At 41.9% G+C, this 19,737-nt stretch overlaps 1 protein-coding gene across 21 annotated transcripts in view; it reads right to left on the bottom strand.

The window, feature by feature from the left end:
- The window catches only part of FOXP1 (forkhead box P1), a 434,335-nt gene that overhangs the window by 235,771 nt on the left and 178,827 nt on the right, over positions 1–19,737 (bottom strand). For 20 of the 21 annotated variants that reach the window (XM_064156227.1, XM_064156234.1, XM_064156228.1 and 17 more), the window contains one exon: positions 3,380–3,445. The gene's annotated coding sequence lies outside the window, so the exon portion shown is untranslated. Of the gene's footprint in view, positions 1–3,379; positions 3,446–7,893; positions 7,922–19,737 lie in introns of those variants that run through there. The other variant, XM_064156235.1, reaches the window with a different exon arrangement.

Raw genomic sequence — 19,737 nt, 5'->3', positions numbered from 1 at the left:
GTTTGGTTCAGGACCGACTTTTGCCTAGAGCCTCTCCAAGTATGGCCAGCGAAGACATAGCACTTTGTTCTTCCACACAGAGAAACTGCACAATCCATTTGTTTGTACTGAACTCAGGAAAAAAAGTCCTTCTGACCTTTCTCCTGGCTTGAAGGGAAGGGAAAATGTACATATATAAAAAAAGTTAAAGCTCAAACCCACAGATTTATCTGCTGATCATCTCATTCGATTCTGAGTTACAGCAGGCAGCTTCTGTTTTATTATCAATATTTAATCAGCATTTAACTCTGACAAGCATTAAGATTAGAAATTTTAAACTAAGTGCAACTTGCTAAATCCTTTGTGTTGATTTTTTTCCCCCTCCTGCTAAACGTTTTCCAAAGGATTCTATCTTTGCTATCTTAAAAGTCTGTGTGTGTCTTTTGTTATCAATAATGTACAACTTCAGTAACATGTTTTCTACGTCTCCATTTTCCAGCGTGCAAGCTACCCCTGATTTACAATGCTCGCTGAATGGTGTTTGATTATTGAAACTGCTTTTACATACATTTAAATAAATGACTGCTCCTGCAAAACTAACACTATTGTCCCTAATTCTGTAAAAATACATTTCCCCTCCCTTCTCCCCAAATCAAACATTTCAATTCAAATTCTTACTTTGAGGAAAAAGTGGCATATAATTAGGCATTACGCCTAACAGTGCTAAATAAAGGAGAACGTAAACATCTTAATTCTGAAGGTTTAACCATCAAAGCCCCTCGCTGTATCTATTCTGTTATTTGTGCCTCTGTTCAGAGCTCTTCGGGAGCTCACAGGAGAAAGATAAAGCAAACAAACCATGCAGTATAAAAATCTCCAGCTCTGTGCTCTGTCCCACCCCGGGTGCCCGAGGCCAGGCTTGCACACAGTGCTGGGACGCCCAGGGCCATGCGGCTGCTCCTCAAGGAGTAGAGAGTCCTGCTCTGTAACTGCACTGAGCGGCTTAAACACTAACTCAGAAGATGGGTTTTCACCTGAAATTAAGCTATCAAGCAATTGAGCTCAAACTCAATCAACCAAACCCTTAACCTTCACTGTTTCAGTGGCACTGCTCTAATTAGGACTCTATCACTACTTCCATTACTATCTCCTATTCTCATGGTTTATTATCTCGGCAGTTTCAATTCTCACCCAGTTGAAATTTGACAACCAGTTCCTTGGACCACATATCATTCATTATGGCTTTATTTTATGAAATATGTTGCAAGATCATGGACTGGTCCTGCAGCAAATAGGTTTTTGTTGACAATGGCACCTCTCGCTGTAGTGAAACCAGGGCAGACCCAAATTTTCCCCCACAGGAAAAAAGTCTTAACATTAAAAGAGACACTGAAGAAGTTGATTTTCATCATTGGTGAATTTTGTTGTGCAGTTTGAAAGCACATGCTTCAATATGCATCCTTACTTGCACACACCATGGCTGACCCATGGCTCTCCAATCCTCAGGGTCTTCCTGCTGAACTCAGACCAGATTCTAGGAGACAGTTTGGCTGAACCCTGTTTACCAGCTCTTCCCAGGGGTGGGAGGTGAGACTTAATAACCCACCACACTCAGGAGATTAGGTTGAAAAATCTAGTAGTCTTTTCCAGTGATACGTTCTACAAATCACCCCAACTGCCTACTGCTGAAGGCCAGAGAGCACATCTGCCTACTGCAATAGCCAGAGAGCACATGTGGAAAGTGTGGTGTCCTGATGGTGGCAATACAAAATATGTCTGTTTTTAGACTCATGGCCTACAAACATGAGATGAGCCTAAAGGTAGTTACACTAAAGGTTGTTTTGCAGTTGCCACAATCAAAATTCCTACTTTTATTGTGTACCATAGCATTCTGTCTAGGACTGTGGCTCCCCAAGAATCCCAGTAGTTCTGAGGACATTTGATGCACCTGGGACTTCAATTTTGTTTTTCCTTCTTCACAAAAACTCAAAGGGGGAACATCACTGCAAGGCAAGGAATCACTATCTGCTCAAATTGCAGGATCTGCTGCTTCTCCAATAGCTGAAATGCATCTAGTAACCCATGAGCTCCACCATAAAAAAAAACCAAGCCAAAACCAAGAGTGATATTCAAATCAAGAGAGGCAGAGATCATGTAGCTGATATACACCATTGGCATGGCCATGGATTCCAATATTCACTTGAACCTCATGGATTTCATCCACATTAAATAGATATTTTTGGCAACAAAGAACTGAAAAAAACCCAACCCCACATCACCCTCAGATCTATTTTAATTTAAACCAGAAGTGAATGGGGACATTCCCCCCCCCCACCACCACCACCCCCCTTGAAGTACATTTTAATGAAATTAAAATAAAAATAGCTCTAATTCACTCCGATGCATGTAGTCATTCTGTAAAATTCGAAGTTTAAAATGAAATTACCATTTTTTATTCAAACAAGGTCAAGAGAACAGCACTAATGAGCACTGACATCACAGCGAACAGCAGCCACTGCTCAACGCTTACATCAGTGTTGCTTGTTGCTATGGTGCTTAACCGACTATTAATTTCTGAAAGAAGGTGATTATAAAGCAGCCATATGAACCTCAGTCAGATGACACCCTTCAGCACCAAACACTGATCTGCCTTACTCTTCTCTTCTGCAAGTTAATTTTTGTGAATCACCACTTTTGTGATGTTAATATTCCCTTCCAGCTTGAAACTTTGGACCAGAAGAGAGACAAGGAGTTAATTTAGAAGCAAGGGACTTTCACGTTGCTTTAAATAAAAACCATTTTGCAGAGGGTGATATTTCTTTCCTTTTTGCTATGCTCCAAAAGACTTAAAAAGCATGTGTTTTAATTTTTGCAGTGATAATAAGCAATCAAATTAACAGTTTAATTCTGCTCTCCTGCTCTGCTCAACATGCTGCTGCGTCTAAGCCTGGGACAAAGTAGCACTGAAGCTAACTTGACCATTCCCTAGGGATTTGCCCTGGTAAGGGGACCTATGATACTGCAGCTCCTAGCCTAGCCCCCATGGATGCAGGCCCATTGACTTGGCCATATGGCCACCAAGACCAGCAAGAGCAGGGTCTCCTCATTCACACACAGGCTCTGTGCAGTTTCCAAACAGCCTTCTCAGAACATGACTGAAAGCCAAGAAGTGCATCTTTGTGCTGCTGGACACCTAAACTCTTGGCTTCTCAGGTAACACACAAATATAAGACACAGCAGTGGCTTCAAAAGCTTAGCTACCAAGCCCAACACTGCAATCTTTCTCCATTTGGCCAGGAGATCCTTTACTTGTGCAACTAAGACACACTCCTAAGGTTTGCAGGTTCAGCCCCTTCCTTCAGACATGCTTCAGAAACTCTGCGCAAAACAGCCTATTTACCTTCTTCAGTTGCTCCTGTGAAGCAATCTTCAGTTACAGCCACCCAAAAAGGTCACTCTTCTTACCCTGCAGAGAAAGAAGGTAACACACGTGACTGCTGGGTCAGTGTCAGCAACAACACGCAAAGCATTTTCATTGGCAGCGTATTTGCAAGTACAAACATAAATAAAGCAACAAACGAATCTAATCGTGTTTAATGGTGAATGACTTTCAGAGAGAGTTAATAAAAACAATCAAGTCACAGGACTGCTGCTGATCAGTACCAGCCAGTGTGAGGCTCCTCAGTTCAGCATGAACAACTTGGGTATGGGGAGAAAAAAGAAGGGAAAAAAAATAACCACCATGCAAATGAGACATCTTTGTTCTCTAGCATAAACTTTCTTAATCTTGATGTCTATCAATCTATTTTCAGTTTGAATAATAGATGAGTTCAGTCCTTTGTTTCAGAAATCTGACTATTGTCTGAATGGGTTCTCCTCCTTACTTAAGGTGTTTTAAGACCATTTGTAACCACTGCTATTTTAACTCCTAGATCCTTTTCTCTTTTCTTATCCTTTTTTCCATAGAGACACAGTCCTAGATGAGATTTTAAAACTAGCTGCATCCTGCTAATTCAAGAAAAGTTGTTTACTGTCTTGGGATGTCTTGTTGTTCAGCATCACCAAGAGCACAGCAAGTATGCCAAGGTGGTAAGAGCAGTGGGTATGAAAGAGAAATAATTCAAGTGTATCTTTATAAAAAGTAGGAGGGAGAAAACAGCACGTGTAGGGTTTTTTTTTACCCTGTATATTACTGCATCTTGTGTACTCTCTCTTATGCAAAAGAGTATGTAATCTTTTAAGAAACATGACAATCTGCCACTTTCTGTTCGTGTAATTGGGATCAACATATGGTACAAGAGAAAAGAAAAACATTTGTTTATTAATTTAGATCAAGTTACTAACTCAAACCACTAACAGCATTCGGAATTAATTCTGCATCAATTGACCAAATACCTGAATAGAGTAAAATTAAGAACACGATTTCACCGAAATGTTGATTTTCTGTTGCGGGAGGGAATACAGTTCACATGCAAAAAAAAAAAAAAAAAAGAAAACAAAAAAAGCAAGGAAGATAGATGCAATAATTTGGAGACACAGATGACATCATATGAAACGGAAAGTCAGTGACATGTCGATGTGTAAGAGCTACGTGAAACTCCGTTTCATAAAATTCACACAGCAGTGTGGAGTTTTGGGGGTGTTTGTGAAACTCATCAGATGGCAAGTTATGATATTTACATCAGGAGGTGAAGCTTTGGACTGAAGCAGTGAAATAGCAACCTCTGGGAAAAAGAAAAGGAAATAATCAGAATCTTCATTAAGTTCTTTCAAAAGAAAATGTACTCATTTGTCATTTACTTTAGAAAGAAAAATGTTTTCACAATGAAAATGAGGCATTACTTCTTTACCATTGAAACCCAATTATTTTTAGCCAGGAAAAAAAAAAAGGCTACCTTGAGATGAAATGAATATTGGCTTTATCTGTTGCTGACTGGTATTTTATTTCACTTTTATTTAGTGTAGTTTGAGTGAGAAGATTTCACAGTTGTAATGCACTACCAGAAGATCAAGGACCAAAACGAGTACCTGTTTTGTTGTATAGAAAGCCCTGTGTTCTTTGCTGGCCTACATGTACAAGACATCTCTAATTCTGCACTGGAAAGGACATAACACTACTCCATCATTAGAGGTCAGGTCTCACCTTCCTGAGAGTATGCAAAACAATACATCTTTTATGTAAAATACACAACCTTTGACATACGATGTGCTCTTAGATTAGCAACAATAAAGGCTCTTATCCTGCTTTGTTGCAGGGGTTATCTCGGATTTGACACTTTAAACCTCTTTTCATATTTATCTGTTTTATAAATTTTCTGGGTATTTGGCAGTCAGATCCTTATTTTGGCAGTATTTTGCAAGCAGATCTCATTTCTATCCTGAGTCTTTGTGATAGCAAACGAACCATCTCAAAAATCTACTTTTTAAGGAAACTGCTGAAAATGACAGGCTTGCATAAAATGTGCATACAATATCCCTTTCAGGGTGCTGGAAAAGGCAGGTAACAGTTTCTGAACCCAGCTGTCATATACGGACTGAACACGCTCCATGGAAACCCAGTAACGCTGGCCCACCATTAGCTGGTGGGAGACCAGTGGGGTCTACCAAGGACAACACCCACCAAGGATTGAGGAAGAAGGACTTCACCTCCTCTGACATATTACTCCCTGACTGAAATTCAGTCTGCTTTCATTTCTGGTTGAGTCTTACTCTGAAAGCTACCCGGCTTTCAAAAATTTGGATAAGGTACCACTGAAACTAAAATGAGCAGCAGAGACAGCTGTTCCCACCTGCAAAAATTTCTCATTAATAGCCTAGAAGTCGAGTATCTCAAAACATAGAAACACAAATACAGACTTTCCTCCTGAAAATGTTTATATGGGTGAGTGAATTGATATAGGCAACACACATTCCTTCCATCACGTTGTCTTTAAGATAAACACAAAGTACCATCAACACTGCTAAGTGTGTGTGTGTGGAGCAAACAAAGGAAAAAAAAATCCCATCCTACCAAAGCAAGAGACACTTCACTATACTCAGATTTTCCCCCAAGGAGATGATTAAAATAGAAAACCAAACCAGAAACAAAAATCCACTTTGCAAGCAGCAGTGGTCCTACTGCCTCGTGCACGATCAAAGGTCTCCGAGCACCCATGACACCCCCACCTCAGCTCACATGGCAACTCACCCAGGCAACAATCCATACCAAACTATGCCCTTCAGATTTTACCAGACATTCCTGACAGCATGAGGTTTGCTCACCAAGCACCTCACTTCACCCACCAGCGTGATGGGTGAAAGCTTTTGTAACACATTCTGAAGTCCTTGGATGCTTTTAAAAATAGCTGATTTTGGCACAGTTTTAGAAAGACAACTGTAATCATCTTTAAAAGATCATCACCTTTTCAGTTGACTTTTAACCAGAAAGCCCCCCTCTGTCTTACTCCAGATGAGGTTCTACCTATTTATCTGGTATCAACGGACCATATGAAAAAACCAAAGGCTTTGCCATTATAGCTGCTGTCAGGCTGGACCTTGCTACTCTTCATCCCACAACACTCATTTGATTTAGTGATGTCCTTCAGGTCATGGAGGTCATTTTGAGGAGGCTGCAGGATGGAGACCTAACTCTGACTAATGCAAAACCAAATTTAACCAGTAATAAAAAGAATATGCAGCAATAGCACTGCAGAATGAAAGTCTACTTAGTAACATTTTCACTAATATCTAAATAAGAGCCTCAGGTATAGCCAAAAATAGATTAAGACCTTGATCCCACACAAAGTGGCTGTGAGTAATTTTACACAGGAAAAGCAGAATACCAGTTGAGTTGCTGCCCAGCTTAGAATTACACATATACATTTCTTTTTGCCGGTGTCCCAGCCTTGAGAAGCCTACAATTCATTACTGGAAACCTAAAGTAGCAAAGGAATCTCCCCATCGCTACCTAGAAAGCACACTGTCTATTAAAAAGCAGAGGGAGAGAAAAAAAAGCACACACCCAATGGCACAACAAGAAGAAAACTGTTCCTGGAATTTTATTTAGATTCATTTTTCTTATGTAAGGCTAGCTGAAGCATCTTCAATGTGTCTGATTAAAATATTTACTACAAAGCTTCCTGACACCTTTAAAATATCAAAATTCAATCATCAAAAATAAGCACTTCTGCACAGTAATTTCATCTAAATAAAGTGAACCATAACCACACCTAATACAGCTGTTTATTTTCCCTTCAGAACTCCCTGCATCACCTTCAACTGCACACAGGCTGAAATATGAAAGATGTCCTACTAGTGTCATAATTATTATTTTCTTGTCCTGTGTGGAAAGATGCAGTCTATGATTTTGTCAACTGTACATCTGTCAGATGGAAAGGGAGAAAAAGCAAAGGGTTTTTCATCTAGTATTTTGCTAATCCTGAAAATACAGGATGCACCCTGCTCGTGAAGAGCAACATCTGGTACTAGGCAAGCTTGTGGGCCCAATTCTGCATACAGGTTCCTTCGCTTAGCCAGGGCACTCGGTTGGGTTGCTTGCACTGATCACACGTAGAATTGTTTTGAGGATGGTCAGTAGTTATCTCTTTGGTTTTGTTGTACCTGTTTTATTTTTGAAGAGGTATCCAGCAGCCTTAAAAAATACAATAAACTAAATATTTTAAATAATCTGTGGGAGGAATACTGCTCCTAGCTATTGTCAAGGTGGGTACTTCTTACCGTGCATCACATAATACATCTCTGGAGGTGCGGTACAGGGGTTTTACTATACCAGGAGTCATTATCACCTCCTCAGAAAGTGAAATGCAGGCGAACAGTAAAACTGCAAGAGACTAAGTGCACTTCTTCCACCTCGCCTCGAAGAGGGGGAAATGGATTTGGTACAGGCCAAAACGCAGGGATATTAATGCTCACTACCTTGCTGCTCCTCGGTAGAAGGAGGGAGCAAATCAGGCTGTACTTTCATTTTCAGTCATTAGCAGGCTGTTCAGAATCTCTGGCTGGCACTTATGATTTATTCTAAACAGAAATACAATAATATAAAAATAAGTAAGAGCACGAGGACAAAGCTATGCACAGCACATTGTGGCTTTCAAAAGAGCATTACCTTTCAAGTCCACCGTAACCTTGGAAAAGCAGCACTGGATGTTAAGGCAAGGCTACGAAACTCACTGCAATCCATTCCCCCCCCTGCTTTTTAATAGCTCTTATAGAAAACCTGGGTACAGTTAACAGACAGATCGCTCCCAGTACAGAATTCGAACTGCGATGGGAAGTCTTTTTATCTTTTAATGATGGACTGGTTATTTGCCTCACACGAATTGCTTTGCATAACAGAGCTGGCCCTCATTGAATTCCTGGGACGTAAAGACCATGACATGTTCCCAGCAAGTACCAAACCTGTCAAACGCCCCATCGAATGAGGAGAGGCCATCTCCGCTCAGCTCCTCTCCTCGCACTTTGCTGAGAGCCAGCAGATCAAACGCTGCTGCTGCCGCCTGGTTTGGGCTCGCCACATCTTCCCAGTTCCTTAAAATAACTCCCCGTGCCTCTACGCCAGCCTTAACCATTTCATCTCGGTGTTGTAACTCTCCTCTCGAAACTTGACCTCACCTAACGAAAGCAGCGAGAGGAAGATCCCTTCCCCGAGCACCGCAGAGCAGCCGCCGGAGGTGCGGGGCTGCGGGGATCGCTCGCTAGCATCGCTTTCGAAGCAGAAGGCACCAAACCCGTTACTTTCCAGGACTCCCACGGGACTCATGACGGGCTGCCCGGCACTGCCAGGTCCTCGGCAAAGCCTGACGGCTCTACCACCACCCGCAGGCGCCGAATTCCACCACCCCCGCCGTGACCTGTGCTCTGCTCCGGCTGCTTCGCCCTCACCTCGACTCACGGCAGCCCCAGCAGCTCCTCAGCCACCCCCGCCCCTCGCCCTCCGCCCGGGGCCGCTCAGGCCGCGCCAGCCCGGGCCGCCGCCGCCCCCTACGCCCGCCCCGGCCTCCGGCTGCCCGCCTCCTGCTTCCCCTCGGCGCGGGCAGCGGCGGCGGCCGGCGCTCCTCGCTCCTACCTGACAGGCAAGTGATACTCTTGGTCATGGTCATGTGAAAATATTTTCGAGGTATCCTTTAACAGCCTTTAAATATTGAAGCCTAAAAACAATATTTGCTGTTTTACCTTTGAAGCTTTAACAAAAGCTTTGTTTTAGCATTTACCTCGGTGTGCAATAAGAGTTAATAATCAAATCCGTCCCAACCCCCACAAATGTTAAACAAAAAGATAAAAGAAATGCAAATAGCTATTGTCATGGAAAGTTAAAGTACCTGTCTGTATTTTTAAGTGAAAACTATTATCTCTATCAATCAAAATTTAAGAATACAATAGCACTAATCACACAAGATGCTTTGACTGAGGTACTTTTTCCTCATAAAAAGTTTTTTTTTTGTTGTTTTTGGTGGCTTCTTCTTTCTTTTTTTTCCCCAAACCGGTGCATAAAAGTGATACACTTACAATTAGGCACCGTATTTGTAATTTTGTTATTAAAAACCCCTCAGCAGTCTTATTGTTACTAAATGCCTCTGGAGTCTGCAAGGCTGATTTGTACCCAAGAAGACCGCAAAGTCCCTACGTACTTTAATAAGGTTGATGAAATTTTATTCAGCTTTCTCACACTTTCCAACATGTGGTGGAACAGCACACTCTTCTGTTTGAGAGGAGTTACTCGAACGAAGGAAATAGTTAATTGGTAACCAAAACTACTACTTCTGGCCTCGCTGCACATTTTCCACGCTGCTCCAAACGCTGTCTGTGCTGCAACCGCTTGCTTTGAAGACCTGCCCTTTGTCATCTTTGCTTTAATTTTTGATACCGATTGCCTCTCGTCGGACTCCGACGCTCTCCTGATCCAGCCTACATTACACGTACAGTATATATACAATGCCCAAGCACACAGCACAGGTTTTTCTCCAAAGTCATTTTTAAAACTAATTTGTCCAGACTCAACCAGCAACCGAGCTGCGCAGTTAATAAGTGCAGGAGCAAGCGACAGTAATTATGCCTCTACTAAAAAGACAGAGCCCCGAGATTAAAACACCTCTAAGCAAATAGTTAAGCCAGGATGCCATTATGCAAACTCTGCTCTCGGGGAGGGATGTCTCCCACACTGAGGAGCAGTAGGACTGTCATTTTTTCCCCCTGCAAGATCAGGTTTCCTACTCCACAGTTCTGGTACTCTGCATCATGGCTAACATCTCTAGTGTGCTATTAATATCAATGAAGAGACGATTCAATTTCCACGTAAGAAAAACCTTCCTATTACAGCACAGACATTCTAGCGAGGACCCTTGCAAAGGAAACAATAAAGACCAGAGGGTTGCTGGGGGTTTTAAACCACCATCACCCCCTCACCCCCCACCCCCAATTCTTCTCTCCTCCTTTTTGTGTGTGTGTGTGCTGCTGCTTTTGCAGTTCTGCGTTGCACGCTGTTTGAAAGCTTTTAGCTAACAATGGAAGCATTATCTTCAGGATAGTTACAAAACAGGATTTGTTAGTACAAAGACTAATAACACCGAACTCATATCCCCCCCCCCCCCCCCCCCCACACCCCCGCAAATACCTGCCTATTGCAATACAACATTTAGTACTTTATTCATAAGTATATTCCAGAAACACCTGTATTGTTGATCTAATTCCCAGCAACAAACTGCCTCAGTGGGCCAGTTTGCTCAAGGAGGGAGCTTTGGACAATTACAAACAAGCAAACATTTTGTGCATTTAAAAACTGGAACAAAATCAAAAGTATCTTTTTCTACCGAAGTGCAAACTTACCCATTAATGAGGAAGAAAAAGGCTTACAGCTGTACAGTAATTTCCAACCAACTGCAGAAAAGTTGAGAGTTTGAAAACACTAAAGCACTTTTGACTATCCAGCCTTTCTGTGCTTCAACACTGGCTGCAGTGTAAGGAAGGACTGAAGGTATGTGGTCTAAACACAACAAAAGCCACTGCCTTACTGTAGATTAAATATGCAGGAAGAGGCCCCTTTGCATAAACACAAACACTCAGCAAATGAGTAACTGGCTCAAATCAGACGCCTGCTGTGCATGCTACCTGTCCTGATCTCTGACAAGCTACACAGCTTGTTTAAGGGGATAGGAGCTACAGAATCAAATGAAATTACAGCACTAAATGCTTTGCTCATATCATAGTAAATAACAACAGCACCAACAACTCCACGCCAAACCTTCATTTCTAATCTGAGCGTTGCTCTGGCAAAGAGCTGAATCGTGTGCTGTGCCCGCTTTGGCTCAGCCACTCATCTCACCAGAGCAGAAGAAACACAACCAAACACCACCTGTAAAATTCATTTTCATTAACTGGACTGAAATCAAATACATCCCAGGCCCCATATTTTTTTAACGAGGATTTAAAATTAATGGAGAGACTTTTGGTTGACAGATTAAATCTGAATTTGCTTGTACCGTCTCTGTTATGTTTGCTATATAAAAGCCATTCCCCATACAGACTTATTTTAGCTGTTCTGAATCACTGTAATAATGCACACCTATTTATTAGTTTATTTGGGGGAAAGAAAGAAATTTCTGAAGTTTCCCTTAAAAAACATTTATTTCATAATATTGATCTCCTAAAACAACCCCTCCAAACTAAATTTGCTTCAAAACCCAACTAAATTAGAGACTGTGATAACCACCAAGCACCTCTAAGCATTTATTATTATAATGGAATATACATAATTATACACTGAGATTTACTCTTGCTTCTAGAGAAATAAATTATTTTTCAGTCTCGTTTATCCTTCCATTCCATAAATAGAACGACGCAGCACAATTTTAAAGCAATTGGAATTCACCAGTGTGTCCCTTCCTAACTTGAGGAGTCAAATCACATTGACCTCTTATTGTAAGTCCTAGCTACATGTTGGTTTTGGTAATTTAATTATTTTTTAATAACTTGCAGTATTAAATGATTGCCATTGAAACACAAATATGATTATACTCCTCTGCCTTACTCTCTTGTGCTCCAGACTACAGCATAACGTGGACCACCTGACTGCATCCAGCACCAGAATTTCATTCTGTAAGGCACTTGCACGCACGCAAAGGCAGAAAGATTTGGGCTTTGAAGGATGTAAGGCATATCTGCTGGATTCTCCAGCACGTGCCACAAATTATTTCAAAGGATTCTGGACATAACTCACAGTTTTAATGCGGATCAAGTGTGTTCGGTTCCACTGAGCACTTGTACAGTATGGAGGGAGTTTTTACTTGGATAAACTCGCCACGTTAAAGCACAATAAATTTGCTAACATGAGCTAGTCATGCCTAAAAGGATAAAAATCCTCCACAAAAGAATCCTGCAAGAAATTTTAGAGCCCCTGTATCAGGCACCATTTTTGCATTGAAATGACCTTCCAAATAAGGTGTCAGATAATACGGTTCACATAGATGATACTGATCTAACCTTGATGCAAATAAACCATAGAACAAAATTTAATCAGTATATCACTGTGTAAAAGCCTTTGTCCATCCCAATGGAGCTTCTAATGACTGTTTTGGCAGTTCTGGCTGGTAGTTATGCCTCCCTGCTCATATATATCTCATACTGGTTGAGCAAGCTAATGGAACCGCTGTTAGTGGAATCCAATATTAATACCCTGCATCATGCAAAACTAGATGCAACTGAATATATTATACAATTACAGGTAGTATCTAATTCCATAGGTATTAGATACTGGCCTCTGAATTAATATTTTAATAGAGAAAGTGAAATAAATACTACATTTCAGGTAAGATATCTATAAGATCTGGATCTGCCAGCCTTCCTGCTCTACACTTGCACAGAACAGACACAGGACCCAGACAAAAATTGGCAGGCAAGCTTTAGATGCTGAGTGACACATACTGATGCACAGAGTCAAAGATGTCATCTTCATGCAAGCTCCACTAGTTATGAGCTTGAAAGAAAAATGAAACAAAACCAACAACCCAAACCAAATAAAACAAATAATTTTTTAAAAATGCAAAAAAAAAAAAAAGGGGGGGGGGGTTGGGGGGGAGGGAAAGGGGGAGGAGGGTGAGAGTAGAGCAAGACCTCCAGAAAATAAACAGGGTGTACAGTTTCAAAGGCTACAGACACAGACATTTCATTGTTCAAGCCAATTATCAGTGGAAAATAATAACAACAGATGGATTCAGAGTCACTGACTTTTCATATGCACTTCATCTCTGCACAACAGATGATGAAATGCGAGAGCTATCTCGGAAAGGCAAAACATCTTTCAGTAAAAGAACTCTATACTCCAGATGGGGACCTTCTAAGGCAGCCGATTATCTTCTTATAATGTTGTAAGATAGACTTACTAAAACATTTCAAGAACCGATCAGATAGGATGAGCACAATGGCATCATTATAAGAAGTAAGTTGCTTCAGCCTCAGACTTGTGAGTAAACTAGGCAGAGATTTCAGCAATGCCTGAGATGCCCATTCCCTATTTTTGTATTGAGCACTAGTTTCCACCCCCCCCCCCCCAAATACAGGGCCAGAAGGTGCTGCTTACAGCCTGGGCAATCCATGGAGTCAGCTTTCCCTGAGAGAGGGGATGCAGGCGCAGGGTCACCAAGACAGTGGCCAAGTGAAACAGTCCCCAGTAAACGCCCTACCACTGCAAGCGAGGTGACCCCACTCGCCTCCTGCAAGCACAGTATTCCACACAGGGACAAAGGCTGAGGACAAAACCTATTTACAAGCACAACTGTTTCCACTCTAGTTACTAGATGTAGAGGGACCTCCTCATCCAGGGGCCTACAGCCATGTGCATGAGGAATAAACTCAGATGAACCCATGGAGTTAGACCCACAAAAACTGATGTCAGGCACAAAAATAAAGAAAAAGGGTGGGGGGACACAAAAAGCACTTCTTACAAAGCTTCAACAAAAACTCCTCTTTTTATGGGAAATAAAAATTTGCTTTCAAAGGGAAATAACAAATGCACATAGATTTTGGTTCCGGTGATAAGCAGTTCCAACAAATGTCACAAACACCCAGTGAAGAACCACCTACCTAGCACAACCTTCTCCCACTCAACCTGAATACCACAAAGTGTGTTTGTGATCACATGAATCAGGTAGACCACAATCTCCTTTTTTTTTTTTTTTTTTTTTAAGTAGTGGAAAAATTAGCTCATTAATCTTTAAGACATTTCTTTAGTGGAAGAACACTACATAAGTAGCGCATTAAAACGAACTGGCTGCCATTGCCACAGCTTCTTCTCCCCAGCACTGCAAGCTCTGTATCACAGACCGAAGGGGATAGCAGCACACCGCACTCAGGCACTGAACTTGCACCCACTGCTAGTTTATTTCACAAGTTAAAAAAATATTTCTGGAGGAGAAAGCAGAGAGATGAGTTTGTGGGCACCAAGCACAGCCTTTTCCCCTCTTTGTGAAGTACTTTGTCAAAAGTAAATTTACAGGGGAACATATGAGCAAAGAGTAAATTTTGCCCAGGGCAAAATTCTGCAACTGCTTTAAGAAGCAAACAAGAACACAAAAGATGTGTAATACAACCATCTGGCTCTACTCAAGCTATATCAATAATCCCCAAAATTTATCCCCACCCCCTTAATCAACCCACACTGATGCCACAAAACCAAATGGCATCACTTATGCTTCCTGCCCATCACATTTTGAAATGATATTTAATATGCATACAGTACATATTTGCATGTTAATCAATTTCTTTAAGAAAAAACAAATTATTTTTGCTTCTTGAGCCATTAGTGCTGCCTTTTCTACTTATTCACACTGGGATCTCTAAAACCACCAAGAAAGTCCTTGTGGTAAAGATACTCTCATATCGACACAGCATCTCAGGTATCAGGATAACGTACCGGTCAAAATTTCAATCTCTTCTCTCTAGTTTTGTGTCACAGTGTGAAAATAGCAGAGGGTGAATAATAATGTGCCAGCAAAATTAGCTGTTCAAGAAACATGGGTGAGCGATTCGTTTTGAACTCAAGGTTGGATGCATTTGTAAGTAACACCCTGTTTGGGATGCAGGGAAGGAATTAGGCAGAGGGGAAGCTGGGTGTCCTATGTGTCTTTCCCATTTAGAGTTCTGAATATTTGCACCGATCATTTCAGGATACTCCCAACCAGGAGCCAGCCTGCTTGTGAAGGAGGAGCAAAATGGGGAGCTGCTGACCACGGATAGAGGACAAGCCTCCAATATGCACTGGCTGCACAGCTGCTCTCCCTTCCTACTCCAAGCCTGAGGTGGAAGACCACCCCAGGATGGACAGGCAAAGACAGCCACACGAAGTGACCGAAAGAGTGGCCCCACAATTGTTTGGGGTTGGCTTGGTTCTTGAGGGAAAATCACCTGCGTAACCATTGTGATTCATACTGTGAGCACGCAAGGCGAAACCAGTACCAAAAACAGCACTTCAAAGATGCTCTCTCTTCAGCACTTTGTCGACCGATGGCCACAGGCTTGGGTGCTGACTCAGAGCTCTTCTTCTTAATCGACTTTTTTGCAACAACATACTCTGGGCCTAGACCCTGACTCTCCCTGTGGCCATGCCTGGGAGCTGCCTCGGAGATGCACAGCGCAGCATGGATGGTTCCCCACAGCCAGCAGCACTTCTTGACAGGCTGTAACACCAACACAGGGTTGTTACAGAGAGGAGAAATACAAGCCCTGAACCCTCAAGACTTAAGTGGAAATGTTTTGCAACTATTTTCTTTGGAAATAAGCATATGTATAGCAGTTATGCCTGCTCCTACATCCAGACTACCAACCTGAGATCACAAACACTTTGTTAATTTTTTTTTTCCAGATCCATTTTTGGATCACTTCTGCTGTTTCTACAGCTTGACTTGTACGGCCTCTTTGTAAGAATTGAAAACAGGTCTCCCACAAACACAGGAATGGGCGAATGGTTTAGACAGCTAATCCACACCTGGGCTATGTAAAGGGGCTCATATTTTCCAAACAGAAACACAACCCCTTCTATATATGAACCAGATTGGGATCCAAATTCTAAGCCCTTCACCACATCCTCCGTGGGGCTTGGCAACAGTCAAGGGGAACGGTGGTGGGTGGTGGTGTGCCCACTTTTCAGTGAGAGCATCAGCTCTATCCCAGTGGCAAGCCATGGATGAGGAGTTGTCTTGACCTTGGACTGGGATGTGAATGCCAGACTTATGCCTCCTTGGTTACACCACAGTTAGCACAGGGTAATCCCCATCCTGCACAGGCATCCTCTCACAGAAGAATCTGGCCCTGTCTCGTAACTCGTTAGAAAAATGAAGGCAGTGACAGAAAATAGCTGAGAACTACATCTTGCCAATGCCAAAATACAATAATAACATGTTCAAAGATTTAATTTAGAAGACTACAAAGTCTAGCTCATACATCATAACACCTTGAAATAACACTTTAAGGTCAAATCCTGTGCATTTTTGGAAACCACCAAAACATAATGAAGTTTTGCTTAAACACAGCATTTACATTTATAACGCATTTCAGATTCTTCAAGTAAGCTAGACCACATGCTAGGAAAATGTACTTCCCACAACATACAAATTAAGTCATATACAGCCTTCCCTGTGGCTGAACAGCCACTGGCACAAATGGAAGTCCTGTGTAGGGATCAAAGGCAGTGTGTGGACCTCAGAATAGCTTTTTTTTGTGTTTTACTTTTATTTTGTTTTTAATTGGCCAAACGTCAAATCCCAGTAGCAGTTTATTTTTGTTGCCTTCCTCGCCCCTTTTCTACCTCTCCCACTTATTTCACAACGGAACATTTTTAAACCACTCGAAATCTTTGTGGCAAAGATGATGTCATACTGACACAAGATCAGGTGTGAGGTATGGTATGAATAAATACTTATCCACAACCACATTTAATTTTCAATGGTCAGGCATCCAGAGACAAAGAAGTTCTTATGCGGACGTATTAACTGAGGATTTAATTTTAAATGGCCTGCATTTAAAAGGGCAGGAACAACACATAGTGCAAGCTTAGAATTAAAAAAACCCAGAGAAATCCACAAAAAATTAAACCCCCTTGTACCCTCCTTCTTGGTTTTGGGAAAGCAACGCACGGCTCTAAAACTTATTGCTCTTCACAGTAATAAATATATGGTGCTTGATTACTTCGTCTTCTAAGTCACCGATAGCATGCAGGGTAATTGTACTTTATGCACTGGTAATAAAAACTCTCCCTACGAAAATAAATATGTATTTTACAGTAATCAAGCAGGAACTAATTTTGTACTTTTTCACAAGTAGCCATTTACTTTGGCACTGAATGGTAATGCGCAGCCGAGAACGCAAGTCTATGCTTTAGCCCAAGAAAAATTAGACTTGAAAATTAATACACAGTGAAAGACAAATTTAAAGCAGCCTTCTTGTGTTCTGACATAAGAATATAAAAATGACACGAGCAACTAAAGAGTAGTTTACATACTTTTCAATCACAGCTGCCTCTCGGTAACCACAATACCTTTAAAATGACATTCTCACCGAAACATACAGTTGGGCTGCAGCAGCAGCAGCGGCGAGATACAGCCGAAGTGAAATTAAGAGAGGCATTTTTTTGTTTACACACATCCTACAGCACTGAGCCCCAGCACAATTACAATGGGAAGATTTTTAGTATGATTAATTTAGAAATAATCTGGTGATAAATAGAGTGCGTTGCAAGCAAGCCTGCCGAGCAAATTTTTATCACCAGCCTTGGATGTCAAAACATAGTTTCGGGGACAGGGAAAGAACCAGTCACATCTTCTTGGTTAATATTTAATTGGGTGCTAAAGATTCCTCCTAAGGACCTCTGAACCGTCACTGACAGCCCCGCAAGATGTCCCTATCTGTGAAACAGATACCAAGCCTTTCTGTATAAACTAAAATAACATTAAATTGAATCAAACCATTCAATTAATAAATCACTTCAGTGGACACTGCAGCCCAAGCCCTATTTAATTACATAATTTAAAAAATATTTGCACACTGCAGCCCACCAAGATTGGCTCCGAGGTTTCATAATACACACTTAACACTGGAGCTGGAGAACAAATTTATTTAATAAATGCAGAGCTAAGTGCAACAATGCCACTCCACTCACACTGCAAAATCACTTAGCATATCCTGTGAGGAAAGGCAAATAAACTTTTTCCCTGTTTAAATGCGTGTCACCGCTACCGCTGCCTCTGGGAGAGGCCAGCTCCCTTCTGCCTGTGTTTGTGCAGCCGGTGGGTTGCCTTGGAAGGGGGTTGGAGAGCCAGGGTCCCCAGAGCATCTCTCTGCTTAGCCTGCCTGCTAAATCCTTAACTTTCCTTTCCTTGCCTTCTTCCTCTATTCCTCTCCCCTCACCTTTTACCCTATTTCTCCCAGTTTGATGCTTCTCCCACGTTGTCTGCTGCTTGCTTGGTCTCCCTGGCCTGTGCCAAAATGCTCCAGCTCTTCTCATACTCACTTCAAGATTCTCCCTTGAGTTTCCCCACCTGCTTCTCTTTCTCGCTGTCATTCGAGACAGCTGCAGCAAAGAAAAACAAACACACCCCCCCCCCCCAAAAAAAAAAAAAGACCCTAAGCCCAAAACCTAGCTAAGGGGGAAAAAAAAACAGTAAACAAGACAGGGGAGAGGATCTTTGGAGGAGAGCAAAGAAAAGAAAACAGTTTACTAAGGCCAAGCAGAGCTACGCAATTTCCAACAGCAGCAAGAGATGCTCCTGCGCACTAGGATGAAAACTAAAAGCCACAGACCAAGTCTATTACTTGAAGTGGGATTCAGATTCTGGGATGGGTGTAACGCCTGTATCCACAGGACAGAAGAAAACTGTGTTACTGCCACGCATAACTAGGTGTGACAACACAAGAGAGGCTGAAAAACACATGGGCCAAATGGTGGCCTTAAATGAAGGGAAAAAAGCAAAGCTAAGGGTTTGTCACAGCTTAGAGGCACAGCTGTGTGTGCTCGTACAGGCTCTGCATTCATTCATATAGAGCACAGCTTTCAGGTCCTGTGGTTCCAGCATGATTTTTGGACGAAAGCTGAGCCTCAAAAATAAATAAGTCTATATTTGGCCTGCCCTGGATTCGAGAAGTTCTCAAAAGTACTTTGCATAGAAACAATCTGAATTAATACAGGTTAAGTTTTCAAGATTATAATATTCCTTACCAAGCCGATGGATGCACCTCTAAAATTCACTGCCCTGACAAATAGTAGAGCTCTTGAAAGTCTGCTTGTATTAGTTTTATGGATCTATTCTACTGCTTAAATCAGGTCTCATTAAAATTACCATCCACACAAGTTCTCCCACTGGGAAATCTACATGCCAGAGCTACTCCAGTTCCGCAGGCAGTGCTCGGAGGGGGTTGCATATTGCAAAATAGCTGTGGACAGAGCTGGGGGAGGACAGGAAGAAGAACAAGAGGACTTCAGGACAGCAAACAAGTCTTTTCTTATCCTACTCTGATTTTCATCAGTGCAACTTTTGCTCTAACAGTGTAAGTGCAGCTGTGAGAAGAAATGCTGCTGCCAGAAATAAACCTGGTGTGTGTAAAAAAAACAAACCCAAACACCAAACCCTTGTCCATCTGAAAGCCAAATCCTGTCTCCAACGTCCATTTCAGTGCTGGAAAGGCAGACTGAATATGCAAACACTGCACCTGACAACTTACACTAAAGCATATGATCTGCACACTGTCCCTCCAGTTTAATTTTTAATAGTAACAGTA

This window comes from Pogoniulus pusillus, chromosome 16, assembly GCF_015220805.1.
Source record: "Pogoniulus pusillus isolate bPogPus1 chromosome 16, bPogPus1.pri, whole genome shotgun sequence".
NCBI classification, from domain to species: Eukaryota; Metazoa; Chordata; class Aves; order Piciformes; family Lybiidae; genus Pogoniulus; species Pogoniulus pusillus.
Note: the sequence above shows the minus strand (reverse complement) of the source record. Positions and strands in the feature narration are given on the sequence as shown.